The sequence below is a fragment of the Numida meleagris genome, chromosome 6, assembly GCF_002078875.1.
Source record: "Numida meleagris isolate 19003 breed g44 Domestic line chromosome 6, NumMel1.0, whole genome shotgun sequence".
Taxonomy (NCBI): domain Eukaryota; kingdom Metazoa; phylum Chordata; class Aves; order Galliformes; family Numididae; genus Numida; species Numida meleagris.
The window spans coordinates 379,530-401,761 of NC_034414.1; the positions used below are offsets into that span (position 1 = coordinate 379,530).

The window sequence follows — 22,232 nt, forward strand, 5'->3', positions numbered from 1 at the left end:
AAGGGCCTCTCTCTATCACCCAAAAAGAATATTTTAGAGTCTGGGCTTTCATTCTTTTGTTTTGAAGGAAGACTCACTGTAAGCACTGCAAATAACCAGGTGATATTCAAGACAACTGAAAAGGTTGGTCAAGACCACCCTCTTCCTGTGGCAGAGCAGTGGAGCACAGGGCCAGAGGAGCACAGCAAAACGGGCAACTGGAGAAAATGCACGCATCAGCATCAGAGCTTTCCAAGTGAGTACTGCCAGAATGTTTGTAAGGGTGGTGCTCCACATGGCAGAAGAATAATGCACTGCTTAGTTTTGTTTTCAAAGATGCTTACAATAATATGATGTTTAAGCTATGGGGCAACTCGGGTTGGAAATCCAACGGGCAGGATTCAGTCCTTGATATCAGTTCTTCACTTTCAGGCTATTGCCCGGTGCTGGGAACAGATGAAGCACCGAGTGAGTGGCTCCCAAAAATGCTACAATGTGCAAGAAAACACCAACGAACAGTGGGGTTGGATGGTCCATGCACCTAAACGTGGCATGCAGGAGAATGATGCTCTGGAGTTACATTGCCTATTCATGTTTAACAAAAAAAAGTCAACATAGCTAGATAGATTTGCAGGAAATTTTTGTCAAGTAACTTCTTGAAACTCACAAAATTCCTACACAGACATCCTTACTAGTGTTTAGGGAGCGAGATAAATACTAAAAGCTAAAAAAAGCATCCAGCCATACTTATTAGCCCAAGACTACATTGGACAGTTCCCAGAAGAGGGTGTCAGTCAGTCTGGGGCATTTGGAGTTGGAAAGTCAGGCACCTCAAAATTTCATTGGACAGCTATGGAGGTGCATTTATATTCTAGGACTCCTGGTGCAGACTATAAGGCGTCTCTCAGGAACAGGAGAAGCAGGCTGGAATCCACACAGACTGCACGCACGGCAGAAAACCAAGAGCGTGCACACCCCAGGAGCGTACACCGACAAGTGAGCAGCATTACCTTCCCAACTGCACCTCCAAGAGCTGTGCACTCTGGGCACTAACCTGCAGGAGATACTGGCATCCAAAAAGGAAAAACAAACAGAGCCACTTGGATTAGGGCCAGGCGATGGGAGCCACTCATGGGGAAAGTTCCATGGCATCCCAGGTGCAGGGGTGAGGATACCCAATAACACTGACTGTCAGCGGGCACATAGAATGGCTTAGGTTGGAAGGGACACCAAGGATCGTCAAGTTCCAACCCCCCTGCCAAAGGCAGGGCCACCAACCTCCAGATCTGGTACTAGACCAGGTTGCCCAGGGCCCCACCCAACCTGGCCTTGAACACCTCCAGGGACAGAGCATCCACAGCCTCTCTGGGCAGCCTGTGCCAGCACCTCACCACTCTCTCTGTAAAGAGCTTCCCCCGGACATCCAATCGAAACCTTCCCTCCTTCAGCTTAAAACCACTCCGCCTTGTCCTATCACCATCCACCACAGTAAGAAGTTAGTTCCCCTCCTGTCTATAATCCCCTTTTAAACACTAACTCACATCTACGGAGCGAGCCGCGTATGCACCAGTTCTGCGACAGTTACAGCAAACGAACGGAACCGACCTATTTCCCTATTTTGCACCACTGGAGGGCGTTCCTTTCCCTTGCACAACTGAGAGCAGCAGGCAGGCGGCGGAGGCGCTGCAGGAAGGTTTGCGCTGCTTTATCAGCATCCCCGTGACACCGACCCACGGCAATTAAAATGAACAAGAAACCCTAAAACAAGGTGTTGCACGGACAACAGATCGTCAGCATCTCCAAGCTGCTCCCATCGGTCGGCATTCGCTGGCAGCTGCGCAACAGTTTGGTGGCACCTTTGCATCCCATGATTTGGAAAGGCTCCCAGTTTCCAGGGTGAAGGTTTGTGCAACATACAGGACGGGACGAGGAGGAACCAGCTATAAGCACACCCGGCGGCATTCACCCAGAGCGTACAGCGAAGGAAGAAACTTGCACATCAGTCTGAGATATGGAACTGGCACGTTAGCATCAGATCACTGGCAAATAGTGACAGCCCTCTGCAACGACGTTCACCCTCCTGGTAGGACCGCTTATCTCTACGGGCAAGGCTTTCTAGAAGAGACCCTTCTGCTTGACCTGTTGCCTAGTGTATTTAATTATTATTATTATTATTTTTTTTAAAGTGAGTCAATGCTTAAATGGGCTCACAAGCTATAATCAGTCACTCTTTCAACTGCTGAAAAACTGCTAGAAAACTGTACTTGGACTCCAGCACAAACCTTCTTTTTCTCCTCACTGCAGAATAACACACGAAAGCACAGCCTTTAATCAGGTCAGGCTGAGGGAGAACAAACAATTTGCATTATCTTCAGTTTCTGGGTGCAGGTGAGGAGGCTTAGCAATGTACCACCCTAAAGGTGGCATTAGCTCAGCTCCAGTCTCTGTAAGGATTAGGGGCTGCAGCTTGCAAAACGCTGGGCTCAACTGGAAGGCACAAAGAGAGCGGGGCTTACGCCTCATCCTACTTGCGTGTCCCATTCCTCACCTGTGATCAACCCACAGCTTGACTTTGAATTGCACATGTGTTAACCACCCGCAGTCCCTCCTGCCTTTAGGCAACTTCATCATCAGGCAGAGAGAGCAGCCAGCAGTACGGGCACAGACAAGTCCTGCGCAGGCATTCGTTACATACATGATACCTGCTTGTCATCACAGCACAAAACTGTACCTGGGAGGTTATTACAGCACACAATGACTTGTCCAGTAAATTTCAGCAACATTTATTACCTCTTACCTGGGCGGTAGTAATTATATATTGTAGTTTTCACATATTAATTACTTCTTATGAGAACTCTTCCATCAAGTTGCATTGTGTGTGTGCATGTACACAGAGTTATCTACGTATCTATATATAGATACGCTACACATACGCATTATTTTTATATCTATATATCTTACCTCCTGGAAAATTAAATGGACCAGGATGCAACAAACATAACTGAGCTCAATTACGTATTATTAAGAGTTCTGATGGTTTCTGGTCAGCTAAACATATTTCCAAATAATTGTCATAATAAAGCAGAATTCCAACGAACAGAAAAACCATTTAGCACATTTGGTTACGCGGTGCCCAGGAAGGAAGGAAGGAGTCACCTACCAGTGCTGCTGAGAAATGGGAAATCTTCAGGAATCTAATACGCTTTGCTAGTTTATCAATATTTCACAAGAGTTAGGCAAGGTAACAGGGAGACCTGGAAATGTGAATAATAAACACGCTTTCTGATACTGATTAAAAGGGAGCTAATTAAGTGGCTGACTACCTGTTAATTATTTTATTTAGGTTCATATATGCATACAGCAGGTATGTATGGTGAAAGCAGTTTCTCTAGCAGTTGCCCAGTACATTTTAACCCTAAATTCTTGCATTTTGTCTGTCCCTAATAAGAGTATAACAAGTTTATTCCCTCTCCCTGTCTACTAAAGGCACATTACTGAACACAGTGCCGCATAAAAACATTTGAAGTATGTTTTGTAGCTCTGAATGACAACAGTCAATACAACAATAACCTAACCCGAATGCTGTACACCTTAAAATAGTTAAAAATAACCCTAAAGTGCTTCTTTACAGAAAGAGTCCTAGAAGCTGGCATGCTGAATGGAACACTACCCACTTAAACGAAGGAGCTGGGCCAGACAAAAGCATTTGGCTGAGCAACCTGGAACAAGAAGTTGAAAAACTTCTTCTAAAGATGGACTGGTTAATAAGCGAAGAACCAGTGGTTGCTGAACAGAGCGTTCGTTCTGAGCTGGAGGAGAACGCCGTACCTCAGAGCTGCAGATTTGGCCTGCTGTGCCCAAAAGGCAATGATACACGCTCACCTCTAAATCAAGGGAACTATTAATCCATACCCAGATGTAAGCTCCGTGCTTACATCAAGGGAACACAATTTAACCAACCTAATCCCATGAAATCTTTACTCCAAGTTTCTGAGGGTTGCCTGTCCAAGAGCTAAAGCTTACATAGGCACTTGTATTCAATTTCACATAGCATTAAAAAGTCTTTTGCTTAAGAAAAAAATGAAAGTTAATTTCTATACGTTGCATTCAGACACTAAAAGTTTCTTCTGCTTCAGTTCCCGAATATTTGAAACTCTACAAAAGCCTCATATTTGCTGATAGGTCAAAAAAGTGAAAGGTCAAGAGTTCATCGAAAACATGAGCCAGACCAGCAATGCTGACAACTGACACGGTGACAAGTGAGGGACAAATACATCAGATAAGGTAGAAGATACTTGGACTCTCACTCCCGTCCATGGAGGAGGCTAAATGCAGTGTGAAGACCGCATGCTACTCATTCTTGACATAGGGCAAGCACACTACTGGAAGACAGAAAGCTTATAGCATCGGAAAGCAGCATCTCCCAAACAAGCAAATGCTGGATTTCAACTGCATCCAGTTGCAGACCCTCATGATTCCAAGCCGATTTCTGGAGGTCCATTGCCCCAGTGCAGTGGGGGCAAAACAGATATGCACAGATGAAAGATGACCACATCCACAAGCATGAAGGGGAGAGTGAGGCTGGGTGGAAAAAAAGAGGGAAAACAAAACAAAGCAAAAAAATAAACCAGGTCAAAAAAAAAAGAAAAACAGGGAGAGAGAAAGTTATGAAGATACCTCTATGGAAAAAATAGAGATTTGTGACTTAAATATTTTTTCTAGCTTAACATAACATCAATGTTATTTATTTTAACACCGTATTCACTGACAAAATAAAGTCTGAATTTGCCCACAAAAACAAACACAGCACTTTCTACCAAAAGCACAGGTCAGAAAATAGCGTTATATTTCCTCATATACATATAAACAGCCAGAAAATCATTTCCAACTTCCATCCCTATCTAAGAACACAGTGCTAGCATATGCCAAGAAAATTGGTCTTCAGACACGTCCTCCTTATTCTCGTGCTTAGCTTCTCCTTGGAAAAATTCCTTCTGGTGTTTTCAACACCTGCCCCTTGACCATCATCACACACCTTTGGGAAACAAGGTGGTGACAACCGAGAGCGTGGTTTTTAACATCCCTGGTGCTTTCTTCTGTTATCAAATAAGTTTGCTATGTCTCAGCGGGGCTTGCAACCCGTGCTGTCAGAGGTCAGAGGTTAAGGAAGGAAAGGAGAACCTGATAAATATGTTACAAACCATCTCAGGGCTCGCACCTCAGTGGGTTCCTGCTGCGGCTGCATCATTTTCAGACTGCTATAAGCGAAGTTACAGGGGCCTTTTTGGCTTTAGCCCATGATGAAACCATATTGAGGAAATATATAGTAAAGCTCTAATTGACCGTACTCACTTTGATACCGTTTGTACTCGAGATTCAAAGTTCTGCTTTTGCAGAACAGATCACCTGGAAACTTGTTTTTACCACTAAGTTCTGTCCTACTATTTGGAGGCCATATTGTAGGGTGCTATGCCTCCCACTTAAAAAAGAAAAAAAGGCAGTGCAAAAGGGAGATCATCGATACAGATCATCACAGAGCCTTTAGCCACGTTTCTCACATTTTGTTACACCCAAAAATTCACTTCAAAGGTGGAAGAAATTTGATACGTGCATCACACATCCAGTTCTTTGGCTCAGCTGAGTATCAGCCACTCTGTAGCACCTGTCCCACAGCTTCTCTTCCACCAGCTTTGCTAGGTGTATTCTCAGCAATCACAGAATGACATCACCTACAACACTGGGATCTGTGCATGCCCACAATCCGCAGCAACTCAGAGAAAGGAGAAGGGTATGTAAGAATTTGCTTTTGTAATAAAGGTCACGTAAGTGTTCACTGTTGTTTCACACATCAGTGGCTGCAGCAGTTTTCTATTCCCACTGCAGATACCCCGCGTGATCCCAGGTCAGGCAGATAACCTCCTCACACCTCACATCCAAACCACAAATCCCTGTTTGGAGTCATTTCTGAGAGAATAAATAAACCATGTTTCACACGCTGCTCAATCTCCTTTATCTCACAGCAGCCTGCGTTAAAAACCAGCTCTGTTACACACCACTAAAAAGACTCCTGAGGGCCCTGACCAGCCTGGAAAAACTCTTTCACACAGGAGTTTCCTTGATTTACTAGCGAAGCCAACAAGTACCTAACGCTGACTTTAAATAGACAGGATCTTTCTCCAACAACTCTAACAGGAACGGGCAAGCTCTCCGAGCATCATTTGCTGCATCTGTTTGCAGGCTGAAAACCAAAACAAGTCAGCAAATTTTCATAGTATACCACAAACCTGATCAATGAAGAAACACACAGAGCAATTACTTTACGCTCCCACCCTCAAAGCCAATAAGGAAACTGAACTTACTCACTCACGATGGAAAGCTCCGATCTCCCTGGCAGCAGTGCCGAGAGCTGGGGCCAGGAGGAGACTGTGTGCTGGGGTGTTAGCATCAGGTGCCCCAGGGAAATGTGATTAGAAACTCAGCTGTGTGGAACAAACAGGTTTAGTTAGAGGCAGGTGGTCCTGGCACATGGAAGCTATGGGACACGAGACTCCTGGGCTTAACTTTATTTTATTTTCAGCTAAAGTGTCTTCTAGTGAGATGCTAACTCAAGTCCACTGAGCGGCGTGACTCAGAGCATTGACTCCAGCTGCCCAGAGCCATATTGCTCATGTGCTCCCCAGCAGCGGGTATAGACCAAAGCTGCAATACAGCAAACACTCGTCCAATTTAACCTCTCCTGTAATCCTATTGACATCAGCATGCGAGTAAAGTCAGGCAACCACTAGAGCCCAGGATCAAAGCTAGACATGCCTGAAGCACCCAGCCCACGCTGAGGCAGCAGAGCCCTACTTCCCGCAGTCGCCTGCCTGCACTCTCGGGTTTTCCCTTCTCCTTGTAGTCTGCCTTGCACTTGAACCCACATACCGTCCATAAAATCCAGTGCATCAATTTTGTGGAGTTTAATCGTTAGCAAAAATCACAAAGGCTGCATCAGTCGATGCAGTAAAGGATGATTTGTAACGTGCCTTGAAAGGCCAGAAGGAAATACGGGGCCAACTTCTGGGAGCGAAGGCAACTTAGGAACATGAAGGATGATCATCGAGGTCATTCCTTTATGAAAAGAGTATCTGGAGAGCAGAAAGAGGAAAGTTTGTCAACGTAATGTTCTGCAGCTGCTCAGATGCATTGTTTTTTAGCTGAAAAAGTAGCTGCTGAAAATCTTTGTTTTTGAACATGGGAGGGAAGCTCTGTACAGAATTCAAAATTACTTTCTTGTTGTAGAAACAGGCTAGAAACACGTAGGTCAACATCTCTCGTTAAGCCTTCCAAGCAAAACCACATGCAGATTTGAGTTTGCGTGCACTTCCTGGAGCTATTCCAAGGCAAAAAAAAAAATAAAATAAAATTATGGGGTAAAGGGAAACTTAAAAACACAAGTCCAGCTGTATAACTCCCAGAAATTATCAACTCAAATGAACCATCCATGTCAGAGTAACCCTCAAGAGGTGCTTAGTCACACTGCTAAAGGAGGTGAAATGGAAAATACAGTAGGGCTGGAAGACACCCAAAGAAAATTGAGAAAGGAGCTACGTTCTGACAGACTGCGGGTCAAGAAGCAGATGAAGGCACGCTGTGCTTCACAACGACAGATGCTTTTCTGGAATTGCTTACAGCCTGACTCAGACAAACATCCACACAAGTCCAAATGCAAGAATCCAAGCAAACTTAAAGGTTTGACCTCGTCTAGTTTGCATGCCCAGTGGTATAGAGGGAGAAGTGTTGAAAGAAGGATATCTAACAGCAAATTTTGAGCGAGTGAGATCCTTCATAAATATGATCATATTCAACAAATAGCTTCTCCAGGGAAAACAGAACATTCTGTCCTGAAAATTCAGGGCATTTCATTTTAAAAACACTGCTTTGAATGAATTTAAATTAAAAAAAAAAAAAAGGAAAGAGACCCATTTAAAGAGTTTTTAAAAAATCCCCATCCCCCCAAATATTAAATTTTTAGTGGCAGGTTAAACAGATATTTCATTCATGAGAACTGAGGCTGAAGGAATGAGACCTGGATCTCCAGGACTTACCTTTAAGCGCAGCTTTGCAGTAACGCCCCAAGACGAGACAGTGACCTTGGCTTCAAGGCCTGAATCGCCTTGTGGAGATGCTGCAGTCACTTTTCCAGTCTTAATATCAGAAGATCATCCTAGAGAACACTGAAGAGCTTGCACACAGCACAGCAACCCCTCAGTTGCGCTCCAGAGGCCTTCTAAGCAGGTGACATGGCAGATCTTTTGAGGTGCTGGCAGATGCCCCACTCCCTCTCCCGGAGAGGCAGGAGTGGCTGTGCCAATGCCACGCGCTGCAGCTGTCATGAAAAACAGGCAAACATTTTTCATGCCAACTTTATCTTAGGTCATGCACTGCTGTCAGTACTGAGTGCATCAAGGATGAAGACATTCACAGCTCCCAGTGGGCTCTGCCTCTACACTGCTAGCAGAGAAGGAGCATGTATTCCAGAATATATTTTGGTGTAAGATCACTCTTCAAAACGATGGTTTCTGTCCTGAACATCAGGAGATGTTCAACGATACCATCAGTAGCTGGCTGCCCTGTAAAGTATCTGACTGTGTTAAGGTTAGGCTAGGCTAGCAATGAAGAAATGGCAGGAGGCTGATGGAGAACAGGAGTGTTAAGGGATCCTTTGCTAATGGTGTAGGCCAAGCTAGAACAAGACCAGAAAGTAGGATTCAAAAATCCCTCTGTTCAAAGCACCACCCAATAGCCCCAAACAGCTAGTGGGGCTTTCGCATGCAATTGATGGACAGCAGGCCAGGCTCATAGGCCAACTCGTATGTTTAGGGACACCGGCTGCAATCAGGTAGTTACATCTGTTTGCCCTGCTGCAGTCAAACAGAGCCTGACACTTCTTCATAGATAACAACACACCTACACACCTTCCTGAGAGCTGCCCGGGCCGCTGACACCATGCCAAGGCGTAAGGGAAAACCAAGCAGGCAAACAGCAAGCACATGTGTCTCAGGCCTGAGGGAACCCACAGGCGAGGGATGTAGGATTGCCTTGTCTCAAGCCCTGGAAGAACAACAGAGGCATTACCCACAAGCCCCAGGCGTGCAGGACAAGACACGGGGTGCCTAAATGCTGTAAGGGTGTTGGTAAGTGAATCTCTGAGTTTGACAGCGTGTGTTCCCAGCACGTTCCACAGGGAACATATTAAAAATCACACACAGGACAAAGAAGGCTTAACAGGCTGGAATAACAGCTGGCAAGGAAGTGGGAAACTGTTGCAAGCAAGAAGTATAGCATGACAGAAGAGGAAAGGGAAGAATTTACAGCATGGAGAGGCCTGGAAAGCTTATGAGAAAAGCAAGCAGATTAGCCTGACAGAATTGCACAGAGCCCTGCAAGTGATGATTTGGGAACAAATTGACAGAGGGACTTCAGCAGGGTAGATCTTAGCAAAGCATAATTGCTACCTGCATGGTCTTAAGGCATTCCCCAAAGTTCACCTACCTGGTCAATCCAGAAAGGGAGCTGCAATTAAATTCCTGGCAGCCAGCCCACGGAACAGGGAAAAGGGGGGCACGTGTAGGGCACTAAGCTAGGGAGCAGGAAGTGCAAAAGAAAGAAATGTCCTTGTGATAATCTTTCCCAGGCTGAGAACCATAAGTCACGTAGCTTTGAGACCCAGCTCATCGCAAGCTCGGAACAGCTTTCTGCACTGAAGAGCCTATGGGCTGTACATGACCGATTCATTTTTTTTCTTTTAAATTGTTGTTTTCATAAAACAGGTAATGGTTCTCATAGCCCTTTAGGTTGTGGTAAACCAAAACTACAGGCCCTCTGTAGTCTGAAAGGGTTCAGCTGCGTTCCCTGGAGAGCACTACACAGGTACATTCCTCCTCCCTTGAAATCCTTCCGACTCAAGACAGCAGATTCCTCCTTGAACCAGTTTCCTTTCCTGCTCTATGCAAGCCCTCTCTAAAGAACAACCTGGTTTCAGGAGAGCTTTGAGGAGGAAGCCTACTCCTTCCCAGTTTCTTGAGCGGACAGTGTACTTCTTGAAAACACAAATAAGCACTTTAGAGTAAGAAATAGCAATAATAAATAAGACCAATACCCCCAGATCTGTTTCCTCCACACAATCTCCCAGCCACTCTGCCCCAAGCCTGTAGCGTTGCCTGGGGTTGTTGCGGCCAAAGTGCAGGACCCGGCACTTGGTCTTGTTGAACCTCATCCCGTTGGCTTCAGCCCAGAGACCCAGCCTGTCCAGATCTCTCTGTAGGGCCTCTCTACCCCCAGGCAGATCGACACTTCCAGGTGTTCAACCAAGTGCTTGTTGTTCAAACTAATAAAAAAGGGGGAAATGGGGGAAAACGAAGACTAATTGCCCCGCTTTGACTAACAAAAGACTAATAAAAGGTTGTAAGCACATACCATAAAGGGTCTTGGTTCTGCACTAGCAACGGAGTCCATGCCTCAATTGCCACAGGCACCTTTCACTTGTGGAGTTCCTTGGCTCACACACAAGTCAAACTGACTTCCTATCCACAGCATAATTTGGTCCTTGCTCTTGATGCAAAAAAAAAAAAGAAAAAAAATTATTCAGAGAAATGAGTGGAGAAATAGGGCAGATGACAAGTACCAATGGGAAAAAAACAGTTGCAGCAGCAAATACTAAAGGCGTAGGCAACAGAAGGGACTGAGGGAGGAGGAAAGATAGACACTGTGCACAGCTTATGAGGAAGAGTCAACAGAATTTCACAATGCTGTTTACTTTATTCATTTAAAATATGTTCTGTTCCATTTTCATGCTAGATCAGTGTTTGCCAAACCTCTGCTTCCCACAGAGCTGTAATGCTTGTTGGGTCAGTTTATTGTTCTCTGAGATATTTGGGTTATCCCGTGATCTGGAAATGATCCCTTTTGTATTTAAAGAAGAAATACAAAAGCTGCTGTTGATTAGCTCACATTCTGACTGCCCATTTTTATACTGACCTTGATATGTTGAATGTTCTCAGTGTGATTCATCCCAAAAAATAGCAGTTTAACCAGAAGGGCTTGTTGGAGCTGGCCGAAACATTTCAGGGAAACACAGATTTAGTCGGAGGATTTAAATGTCAGCATACACAAAATTATCTTGTCTGGATGAAGAATACTTGTACAGGCTAGGATTTTCAAAAACAGTCAACAGGAGGTAGGCACCCAAATCCCACCAGAATTTCTCAAAGCTCTTTTTAAAATCCCATCCTGGAATGTGAATCTCAGGCTAGACTAATGGATCTGATCCAAACATGCATAAGTGAGGGCAGCCTCAATACAGAGTCACAAAAAAAAACAGGGAAAGAAAATACCTCACCAAGTCGTCTGCTTTATACCCCTGCCCCAGGCAGGATTATCTATACCTATATCATTCATGACAGATGTTTGCCTAACATGTTTTTAAAGACCTCCAAAGACGGAAACAGCAGTGTCTTATTATCCTGTTAGAAAGCTTTCTCCTGTTGTTTAACCTGCATCTTTCTTCCTGTAGAGTAAGATCATGACATTCTATCACATAGAATGAAGGCTTTTAGGACAGACAATTTCTGTCCTCCTGCATACTTAAGGATACTTAAGGTAGTCCGGTCCTGCCTTCTGCGTCTTTAAGGATTATCCCTGTGTTATCCAAAGTCTTCTCGTGTAAAAGTGGAACCATACCACTTGATTAGCTCTTCTTATCTCCTTGGTCATATTTGAGACCTCTTATTATACTCAGTGCTTCTCTTTGGACTCTTTGCAACTGGTCCACATCTTCTTCAACTGCAGCATCAGAGGACTCCAGCTGATGTTTTTCCAATGCTGAAAATAGCAGAAAGGTGACATCTTTATATTTGATAAATCTTGATATGTATGTGTATATCAAGCAAGCTGCATTCCTCTTTGTACATTTTGGTATTCAAGATTGCACTCCAGCTATTTTTCACAACAGCCTGACTTATTTTTGACTCATTCAGCTCCTAGAAGAAAACTTTTCAATTCACAGAGTTCCCTCCTTCCTTCTATATTCCTCTTATCCCAGCTGTCCATCTCATTCAGCAATTTTTCTTTAATAGGAACTCCTAACTCAGATCCTAAGTAGAAAATTCCAATCAACTGATTATTTAAACCAGAGGAAGCAGATTTAGCTCCTGTGGAGCTTGCTCATCTTTCAGTGTGGTGTACCGTGAACAGAACAATTAGCAATTATAGAAATGAACTCCTCTGTTTCCTTTCAGCCTGTGCAATTTGTTTAAAAAACAAAACGAAAACACTAGAGCATAACATCTCTAGACTATACAACATCAGCCAGCCTCCGCTGTTCATTATAATCGTAATTGGCTTGTAAGATTTCAGAGAAGATGGTGTCAGCTACGTGGGAAATTAGCACGATGCTAAGCACATGTGATTATTAAGTGGCAAATCTGATTATCAGCTGTGAACACAGAAACTCATTTTTAGCTGAAGAAACCTTGCAATGAAATTCCCCTGCTAGGTAATCTGCACAGAGATACATTTTCAGCATATGAAGTGTTTCAGACTGCCATTCACATTACCATTAATTGCACAGTGGATGGTACAGTGTAGGCAATCCCTGTATTTAGAGTGTTCTGTTAATAGCATGGTGTAGAGAGCAGCCGTTCTCAAGGCTGCGAGCATGGGATGTGTGGGCTGCAGGTTTGTATCAGTACCTTGGCCAAATCAAAACTGACTAATTTGTTATGACTACAATTGGGCTATTACATATTCAAGAGTTTCAGTTACCAGAACACGACATCTGAGTTTCTGCATGCATTTCCCAGTGTACACAGTTACATACGCATTCTACTTGCTAAATACTAAACAGCTCTGTCCATCACTACGCGTGTTCGGTATGCACGTGACCTGAGGGATGGTGGCATTGCTGTTAGAGGTCAGGGCAGCCAGGGCCAAGGGAAATCAGGCACAAAGGCTTGGAATACAGCTTGCTAGAGACATCTCAGCTCTTCCCAAGCACCAGGCCCCGTGCTAGCCATCAGACATCCCTGTGAGGGTGGCACCACTCGGTACCCTGAGAAAGATTCAGTAACTACATAGACGAGTCGGAATTTATACTGCCTAACACGGTGTTTCTGGAAGTCCTTCTAGCAAATGATCTCACCGTCCTAGCTGCTGATTTTCTTGATAGACTTCAGACACACAGCGGAGGCTTATGAGCATTTTCTTCTGAACCATGTATGTTCCCTCCCTACGAGAATACTCTCTGAGTGTCTGAGTCTCCAGCTGCAGAAACTGTTCCTAACTTGCACAGACCAAGGGTTGCTATCAGGCTTAAAGAAAAACGCATGCTCCAGTCTGATCTAAACCACCAAGCACATTTGCTTGCTTACTACAACGCTCAATGAAGTCCTACTGACATCACATTAAGCTGGAATTTCAGTTCAGTTGTCCATCAACTGCTCAAAAGTTAAGCAGGCTTCTCCTGAGTACTTACAGACACTCCCAAGCCCCTGGTCAATGGTATGTGCACAGCACTGCTAGAGTACTCAGCAACACTCTCCGTGCAGGATTAGATAAGATGCAAGATTTTGCCTGCATGAGTCAACTACCTCACACCCTGTTTTTGTGTTAGTGACTTTAAGACCTTGCCTCTACAGGAAAGATGTACCTATAAAACAACTGTGTGCATGAGATGGAGCTCAGATCAGCGCCCACAATGAAGCTGCAATTGGAAAGTCTTTTTTTTCTTCCCAGTGTAACTGTGTTCACAAGGACAGCCACAACGCCCCAAGAGTTCTGTCCCATGACCGGCGTAACTCAGCAGGCGTTTCAGTGTAGACCAGGCCAACTACGTATCCAAGCTGTAAAGCATAGGAGAAGTCTATGCAATCGTGCATCCCGTTTTCATTAACAGAGGCTTCAGTCCTTTAGAAGAGATTCTTACCTACCTTGTAAAGGCACTGCTAATTGGAGTAACAGCCCAATTGAAAAACTAATCTCTACTCCTTTCTACTTTGCCTTAAGCTTATGCAATTAGGACTGAACGCTGCACACCTTCCAAGTCACGCTCCCAAATTACAGTTAGCAGCCTCTTGTAACTTCTTAGAGACCCATAAAAAGATTTATTTACTTTTTCTTTTCAGTAGAACTGTCATTAGGTGGTTTTCAGTAGTCAAGCTATTACAGTGATTATACTGTCTGAAGAAATTGAAAGTCCTGTACCTCAATCTGATTGTGCACTTCAAAATTAAGAAAGCCCTTTTGTGTGAGCGTTCACACCACTCATTGCAGGACAAATATGAATAGACACTTCTACAAGTCTTCACAGAGATATCTGGGCTCCATAGGTGCTTATTAGCTTATTTGATACTTATTACAATGGGACCCCACAAATGACAAACAGTCACAAGAGCCAGAAACGCACAGGAAGCCTACAGCTAATGAGAGAGCTGAACAGCATGCTTGGATTCTTGATGTTAAGGCTACCAGTCTGCACTCTTTTCTAAAGCAACCAACATTTTCCAGCTCTCTTATATTGCAGGTATATTGCATTACCGTGGGTGAAACAGCAGAGAATATGCACTTCCCACTGTGCTGCACATTTACACAGTCTTTTTTCTGGTTTTGTCACTGCTCCTGTGCAATATATGCATTGAAAATTTGAGTATTGAGATGCTTTCACTGGAAATTTGGCTTTTAAGAACAGTATTTTCTTGTGGACCTGTTTTTGATTCAGAAGCGATGTGAAAAGCTCGAAGTCTTCAGTGTGTTGCACTGTTTTTGTACCTATTTTTCTTTCCTCTACAGCAGATTTCAGGAATTTGCTGCTGTCTTATTAGAGGATATTGTGAGCAGAGCATCATAGGTGAATGTTTTTGGCACATCTGGTCTTGACCTGTTTCAAGATTTTTTTATTTGCCACCAGGAGGTGCAAACGATCTTCTCACCAGCATCGTTTCGGTGTTCATTATAATCAGCAGTTACATTCGAGGTGGCAGCAGCCTCCTCTATTCTTTCACAAGTTTTTTTCTCTTATTGCTCTCCCTGCACCCTTTCCTACTTGCTGGCCATGAGGTCTTTGAAAGCTCTCAACAAATGTGATTTTCTAGCCTTCAGCTTTCTCTGTGAGTCAGTTCCACGCTGCTGTTGTTGCTGGCAGAAATATTTGGTAGTACGTGCACACTGGAAAACTGCAGCTACCATATCATGGCAGCAACAACAGATGACTTCTATGGGTGCTTCGTTATCATCCTTTAAACAGTGTGGCTGGTCCTGCTGAGAGACTACTGCAAGCCACTCAGTGAAAGCCAAGAACATAACAAATGTCTGGGATCTGCTTTTCAATGAGTATGCAGCCAGAGCTGGTCACAGCCCCAGAATTAATAGCAGGTGAAGAGGGAAAGAGCCCTGTCCTTCTCACTTCATGCAGATATGAAAGCATTACGGACGAGAGGAGTTTCTCTCCTACTGCATGTACGTTCAAACCCAAGTTTAAATTTAGACCTTATGAGAACTGGCATCTGAACTGAACCCAAAACTAAGAGGAGGCATTTCTTCCACGCAGGAGCAGCCAAGTACGAAAGATATAATCACAGGGTGATGGCAGGCTCTCAAGATTAGGAGGTCTCACTGGACTTCTGGTGAAGATAGCAGAATTTTGAGCAGATTTAGCTAGTTTCCACACTTGTAACAGTGAGATATTACAGCAGCAGCTCAGAGCTGAATTTAGGAAGTTCCTTAACACTAACTTCTTTCCAAACAATTTTCTCTTTACCCTTTACACACAATCACACACACACATATAATCAATAGGCAGCATAAAAATGCTATATTATAACTGCAATACCAAATCTGCAAGACACTCAGCACCACTAAAACAGCCAGTTCCAGTGCTAATCATGCCCCATCCCACCCGAGTAGCCCAGCCTCTAACCTCCTCTGCCATTTCTCCCTACAGAAGTAGGCAGGTTTACCCAAATATCCCCTCTGCTTTAGGAGGAAAATACCCAAGTGTTAGAAGCAGGCCACGCTTCACTGCCTCCCCATGAGGCAGACATCACCATACCTTGTTCTCCCCTGTGAAGCTGCTGTGCTTATGCTCCCTAGGAAAGAAGGAGGAGGAGGTCCAAAATCTCAGGGTCTCACAGACCACAAGCTGCAGCCTCCAGGGTGACATCCTGGCTTCGTCATGAGACCAGTGCTCTGTTAATGAGAGGAGAGAGGAAAAAAGATCAGACGAGTCAGAAGTTTATAGGCATATCTATAATGAACATGGTAGTGATTACCTTGCATCAAAAGAACTGCAGAACTTCTTTTTTTCACTTCTTTTTTTTTTAAATATTTGTAAAGTCAGGTGTGCATTTTATCTACAGCTTAGGAATTGGCCAAGCGACCAGCAACATTTGAAATTTCTCTCTTTCTTTGTCTCAGAAATAACAAAACGAAAAACTCAGGAAAAGTTCTCGGTCTCAATGTGCAGATAACTTGCTTAGGGTTAAAATAACACTACTAAAGGGATATTTCCATGGCAATTCAATAGTTCGCTCATGGCTATGCACCTACCAGTCCAGTCCCTACAAACAGCAACATATATAGCCCTGTAGCTGGCAATCTGCACTTCATTTTTGAACCTGGCGTATGGTCCATCTCAATACTTGGAGGAGAAAAAGAGAATCGAGATGCTCCAAGAGCGCGTGGCACATGCAGCTTGGAGACATGGCAGTGAAGGGAATGCTCTGCATACACCAATCGCCAGTGCTAAGGACAAACAAGAAAACTGCAGACTGACAAAAAGCTACATTTCCTCTTCATTAACGAGACGATACACTGACACCAAAGCATGCCTCTCATTAGCTCTGCAGTTATTTTAACAGTAAATCTTGAGGTGTCAAAGACTATGACAGCATTATTGAGTATAAAGAAATCTAAATTCACTTATTTGCACCCTCCAGCAGGCTCTAAGTACAAAATTGCAGGGTACTTTTTCTTCCTAAATGTGACCTCTAATTGAAAAAACTATTATTTTCCAGTACTGAGATTACTGTCTAATGCTCAACAGGGAAGGAATTAAATACGATCTGAAAAACAGTGAATTAGAAAGGCATGCTGCGGTTAGCAGTTCTGGTTCCTTTTTACCCAAGTTTTACAGCCATACCGAGAATCAGGAACATCAAGAACTGCTGAGAAATGATTTCTGGAACATCTTCGATTACCCGTTGAGCCATATTCTGAGATCTCTCAAGTCAAGGGGATTTTACCAAAGGTAAATCACGTAAGCACACCACGGTAGTCAATTAATGTACATGAACTACAAAGCACAGAGACAACATGTAAACATCATTAAGTGGCAAACAAATAATTTAAATTGATATCCCCTTGCTCCTTCCTTGGATAAGAGGTTTGTGAGAGCTCTCCAGTCAAAAGGAGTAGAAGCAATTTAGCCATAGAGGAAGGTGACCAAAACACACACCGCCGGCCGACCTGCAGCAAGACCAGCCATAGTAATGGAAGTGCCACACCGAAACATAGGTGATATGTTTCTACCAGGCTTCTGCCTGAGAATGGATAGCTCAATCTTTCTGCATCAGCTTAATAGTGTCTCAACAGTGAGCTAATTGCTTCTGACCAGAATTTTCCAGATCTGCGTTTGGGTTAATCATAGAGTATCTAGCAATAATTTTGATGGGCAGTTAGGGTTAATACAGCACTCATATACATTAATTTTTATTGGAAGAATGAAACAATATTCAGCTTTCTAATTCCGGGATAGATTTACTCATATACCCAACTGCACATAATATGCCAAGGATTTTCTAAGCATCCAAAAAAGAAACATGCACACATAATGTGCTAAGCCTCACCTCAGCCCAGAAGAAAAGAAACTGTGAAGCGCCCACTTGACCATTTTCACCTACACTCTAACCCTAAGGCAGACCTTTGCCTGTAGCTGAACCAAGAAAGCACACCTACCCCAAAGGTGGTTGTTAAAAAACTGATTTACCTACAAGGGACGCTCTTACGCAGACCAGAAACCAAATAAAAGATTGGGAACTTGACACTCACGTAGTCCGGAACAAGACGGCCGCAACTCAACAGGAGGTATAACTTGTATCAGTTGTAACTTTGCAGATAACGTCAGAAAAATGTTTTAAAAATATTGTGCTGGAAAAAAAAACAGAAAGATTTGAAGAAGTTGATGACCACAATGATGGGTGCATTTTGAAAACGAGAGCAGAATACAGTACTCGGTTCTTAATCACTCATCTAATTAATGTAGTTATAGATAATGCCATGCGTAGAACGAACGCACAGGAGACTGATAGATGGCCGGCAAACATTCATCTTGTTGGCACTTATTAGTAAAGGCCATAAAAACAGTAATGAGTGAAAATGAGTCAGAATGAAAATATATTAGTTTGCCATAATTTCAGTGTTCAACTCAATGATTTTGCACTTACACCAGGGAGGAGACTCTGCAGATGAGGCCTCTGGAGGTCAGTCAGAACAGATTCCTGGCTCTTCTCCAAGCTCCCTGTGTGATCTTGTCTAAGCTAGTTTTTTCTTCCATACCTCAAGCCTCTGTCTAGCTGTAAAACGCACCCTAAGTCACTTTTGGCAATACAGAAGTACAGCACTTAGGCCGGATTAACCAACTACACAAATTCACAATAGAGAGTGATGAGCTAGGGTTAGACCTGTTCTTTTTCAAAACAGGTCTTGGAAGTTGAAATGGATCACCAGCTGAGCGTGAATCAGCCACGTAATCTGAAAAATACAAACACCTCACTGGGGTGCAAGCCGGAGGAGAACATGCAAGTGTGCAGGAGTCCTTTGTCTGCCAGCAATGCCTCAGCTGAAGAACTGGCTTCTCGCTTTGGGTACATTTTAGGAAAGACGAAGCACCAAAAAGACTTCTGAGCAAGACAAGAGAGGAAGAGCGGAGGCCCAGAACAGCTGCCCTACATGAAAGACCTGAATTAATTGCTGTCACGTAGCCAAAAAGAAAAAGCAGGCTGAGGAAGGGAGGAGTAAAATAACAGTGTTCAAGGCTGTTGCAAGATGGAGCAAATAATCTTTCAAATGTCTTTGGTGGTGAGGAAAAGAAATGAAAAGTTTAAATTGCAATAACAGAAACTGATGTTTAAACATAATGGAAAAAAATTCTCTAACAGGAAGGGTGGTAAAGCACCAGAATAAATTGCCCTGGGAAGCAATGGAGTGTCCACCTTTGGAGGCCTTTAAGAACAACTTATACAACCATCTCTCAGGAATAAGACAGGGATAGTTAATCTCGCCTCGGGGCAGCATGATGAACCCTGATCTTACAAAATCCATTCAGCCTGTGATTCTGCGATAGTATCTGTGCAGATGTCATGTGTTCATACAGCACCTAGCCCTTTTCTTTCTTCTTGAAAGACAAACAGTAATTACTAATTAGTTTTATAATCATTACGTTTCAAAGCACACGAGTTTTACGCAACTTACGTATTACTCTAACTTCATTTTCAACAAAAACCGTGTTCTCTAGTTTCCCTGCTGAGATGGAGTATCTGTTAGGAACAACTGTTCATTTTTCAATGCCGTATTTGCAAAATCAATTCACACAGCTTTAACCAATAGTGATAAGAAAGATCGCTACCGCTTTGTGGATGATAAAGTCTTTTTCATTTTCACAGACTCTTCTATTCTGAAAAGAGGAAAATAAATGAATACATAAAACTTACTAAATTATCTATTCCGCTTCTTAAAAACTAAACATAGCAAGGTCCACAACGTGATCTTCAAATACCTTTTTGCCTTACCTCAGTCAATCTGAAAATGATAGCACCATAACTCCGAATTAAATTGGCTGTTGTTTCATGTGAGATTTACCATTAAAATGAAAAGAAAACCACTTCATTCTTAACATGCATATTTCAACAGCAGTTTAGGCTCTTATACTCACATACTATTATCTCTGTTCAAGTCCTAAAGTTGTGTTTGCTCTCTTGGCAGCCTTATTTCATGTGCGTGTAGCGGCAAACCCCCTGACTGGAACAAAAATGTTGCAATAAAACAGAAGAGTAGTCATGTCACTAACAGGAAAATTCAATGGCCATGTTATTTTTCTCTCGCAGGTATTACTGGTTGTTTCTATTTAGGTCAATGCTTCATTATTAAACTGACACCAAAATCCCAATAGGCAATCATAAATTTAACCAGTGTTCCATGTGTTAAAGTCTCAGATACCGTTGTGCCCGGCAGCAACGGATGTAGTTTGGATCAGTTCTCACCTTTTTAGGATTCTGTGCTGCATCCGGATGTCTACCTAGAGAAATAAAAACAATCAGAGTCCATCTCTGCTTCGGTGTAAATCTGACCGGGGAGTGGAATCCTATGAGACTTCCAAATTGGCACACCACGCAGATTTACCAAGTAATGCAATTTGACACAGCGATCCACCATCAGCTTATAAAGGGGCCCGGATAAAGAACAATATGCAGATAGCGTGCCAGTTATACACTGATTTCCCAGATATTATGCTGGTCTACATGTATTTTGCTATACTCTTAGGTTATGTAGGAAATGTTACAAATCTCTTCTTTTTTTCATGACGATTGGGATATTTCATATTAAGAAAAAATGGTATTTTTCCTACTCTTAGGCTGCAGAAGGGTCCCTAGAAAGCAGCCTCTGATGTCATATTAAGTATGGAACGGAATAGTTCAGTTGGAAGGGCCCTACAAAAATTATTAAGTCCCACCACGTGACCACTTCAGGGCTAACCAACAGTTACAGCGTGTCACTAAGGGCGTTATCTGAATGCCCCTTGAGCACTGGCAGGCACAGGGCACCAAGCAGCTCACTAAGAAGCCTGTTCCAGTGCCTGACCACCCTCACAGTAAGGAAATGTTTCCTAATACCCAGCCTGACCCAGCTTGTCCATTAAGCCAATAAGGATCTATTGACAGATGGTATTAAAACCAAAGTCATTAAAGCTTTTTATACATTAAAATTCAGAAGGTAAATTGCAATTAAATACAATTTTACTTAATACTGAGTCAAGAACAAGGAAAGGACAAGTTAGAGAGTACTTAGGTGGGTTAAATACTTTCAAGTCAGGCTAACATAAACAAAAACCCGAAGAAGACTGGTGAATGCCCAGAGCCCCCACCAATTGCTTATCTGTTGAAATCTACATGGAGGACTAACAGCATGCCAGAAGACTGCAGAAGGAAGAAAATGGTGATTATTCATACAAAAGAGCAGAAATAGAGCAGCTGAGAATTTTCAAACCTGACAGCGTATTTCATTCATCAAAAAATACTGGCATGTAATAATTAACTAATCTATGTCTAAGCACTGAAAATAAGTCCATAAGTGGCAGTTAGTGTGAACCCACGTTAAGAGAAAGCAATGTAATACTATTCTAGTTTTCCTCTATTATATGGTATCAAGTCTTATGGGTATGCAGAGGAGTAGATAACACGAAAGTTTACATTAGTAAAGCTTTTGGTATTTTCTTATAATCACACTGACGGTTTCCTAGATTAAAATGCAAAAAATCAGGTACAAAACTGGTTAGAAAAGAGAACACTTATCAAATACTTATCTATGTTTAATGTAAATGGAAGCTGGGATTCTCCCAGGGATGCTACAGGATTTTTACTACAACTATATGAATGACCAGGAGCAGGCAGCTAATAGTCAGGAGAACTGAGAGTGAAGCTATTAAGTGATGAATATGAACATGAAGATAAGGAGAGAATCAATACATTGGACAGCAAACTTGATTCCACACAAGTCATATAACTGGTCTGTAAAGAAGAGGATGCTGTTCCATAAAGACAAGTACATGGGAAGAATCAGCCTTACAAATACCTGACAGAGAGCTAACGGCTGGATGGCAGGTTTGGACAGAGGGATGCAGTAGTGCTGTCAGCCTGCGTGAGCAGGTCATCCTCTTTAAAAAGTGAACGTCACACTGGGATGTACAGTCAGCCTGGAAGCAACATTTTCAGCCTACTTAGATTGAGCACAATGCCTAATTTTAGGGTGCTGCATTTCAAGAAAGAGGAGGAGCTACTGGAACTGGCTGAAAGCCTGGGCATAACATGGACTGCTCAGCCTGTAGGAAAGAATACATAAGCCAGGCAGAATACTAAACAAAAAGATAATGCAGAAAGGATAGGAAATCTACTCTCAAGATACGTGATGAATGAAATTAATGGGGATTAAATTTCATCACAAACACT

At 43.0% G+C, this 22,232-nt stretch overlaps 1 protein-coding gene and 1 long non-coding RNA gene across 3 annotated transcripts in view; one reads left to right on the plus strand and one right to left on the minus strand.

The window, feature by feature from the left end:
* Positions 1,314-4,629, plus strand: LOC110400886. Its single transcript, XR_002440134.1, has 2 exons — positions 1,314-2,062; positions 3,611-4,629. It is a non-coding gene; the product is annotated as an uncharacterized LOC110400886 (long non-coding RNA).
* The window catches only part of CCDC34 (coiled-coil domain containing 34), a 93,761-nt gene continuing 73,668 nt past the window's right edge, over positions 2,140-22,232 (minus strand). Inside the window, exons 3-15 of one of the 2 annotated variants that reach the window (XR_002440110.1) lie at positions 20,271-20,305; positions 18,061-20,028; positions 16,064-16,200; positions 11,615-11,841; positions 10,999-11,070; positions 10,438-10,572; positions 9,514-9,601; positions 8,937-9,072; positions 8,067-8,347; positions 7,248-7,351; positions 6,904-7,106; positions 6,339-6,458; positions 2,140-3,233 (exon numbers count right to left, since the gene is read on the minus strand). The gene's annotated coding sequence lies outside the window, so the exon portion shown is untranslated. The remainder of the gene's footprint in view (positions 3,234-6,338; positions 6,459-6,903; positions 7,107-7,247; positions 7,352-8,066; positions 8,348-8,936; positions 9,073-9,513; positions 9,602-10,437; positions 10,573-10,998; positions 11,071-11,614; positions 11,842-16,063; positions 16,201-18,060; positions 20,029-20,270; positions 20,306-22,232) is intronic. The other variant, XR_002440109.1, reaches the window with a different exon arrangement.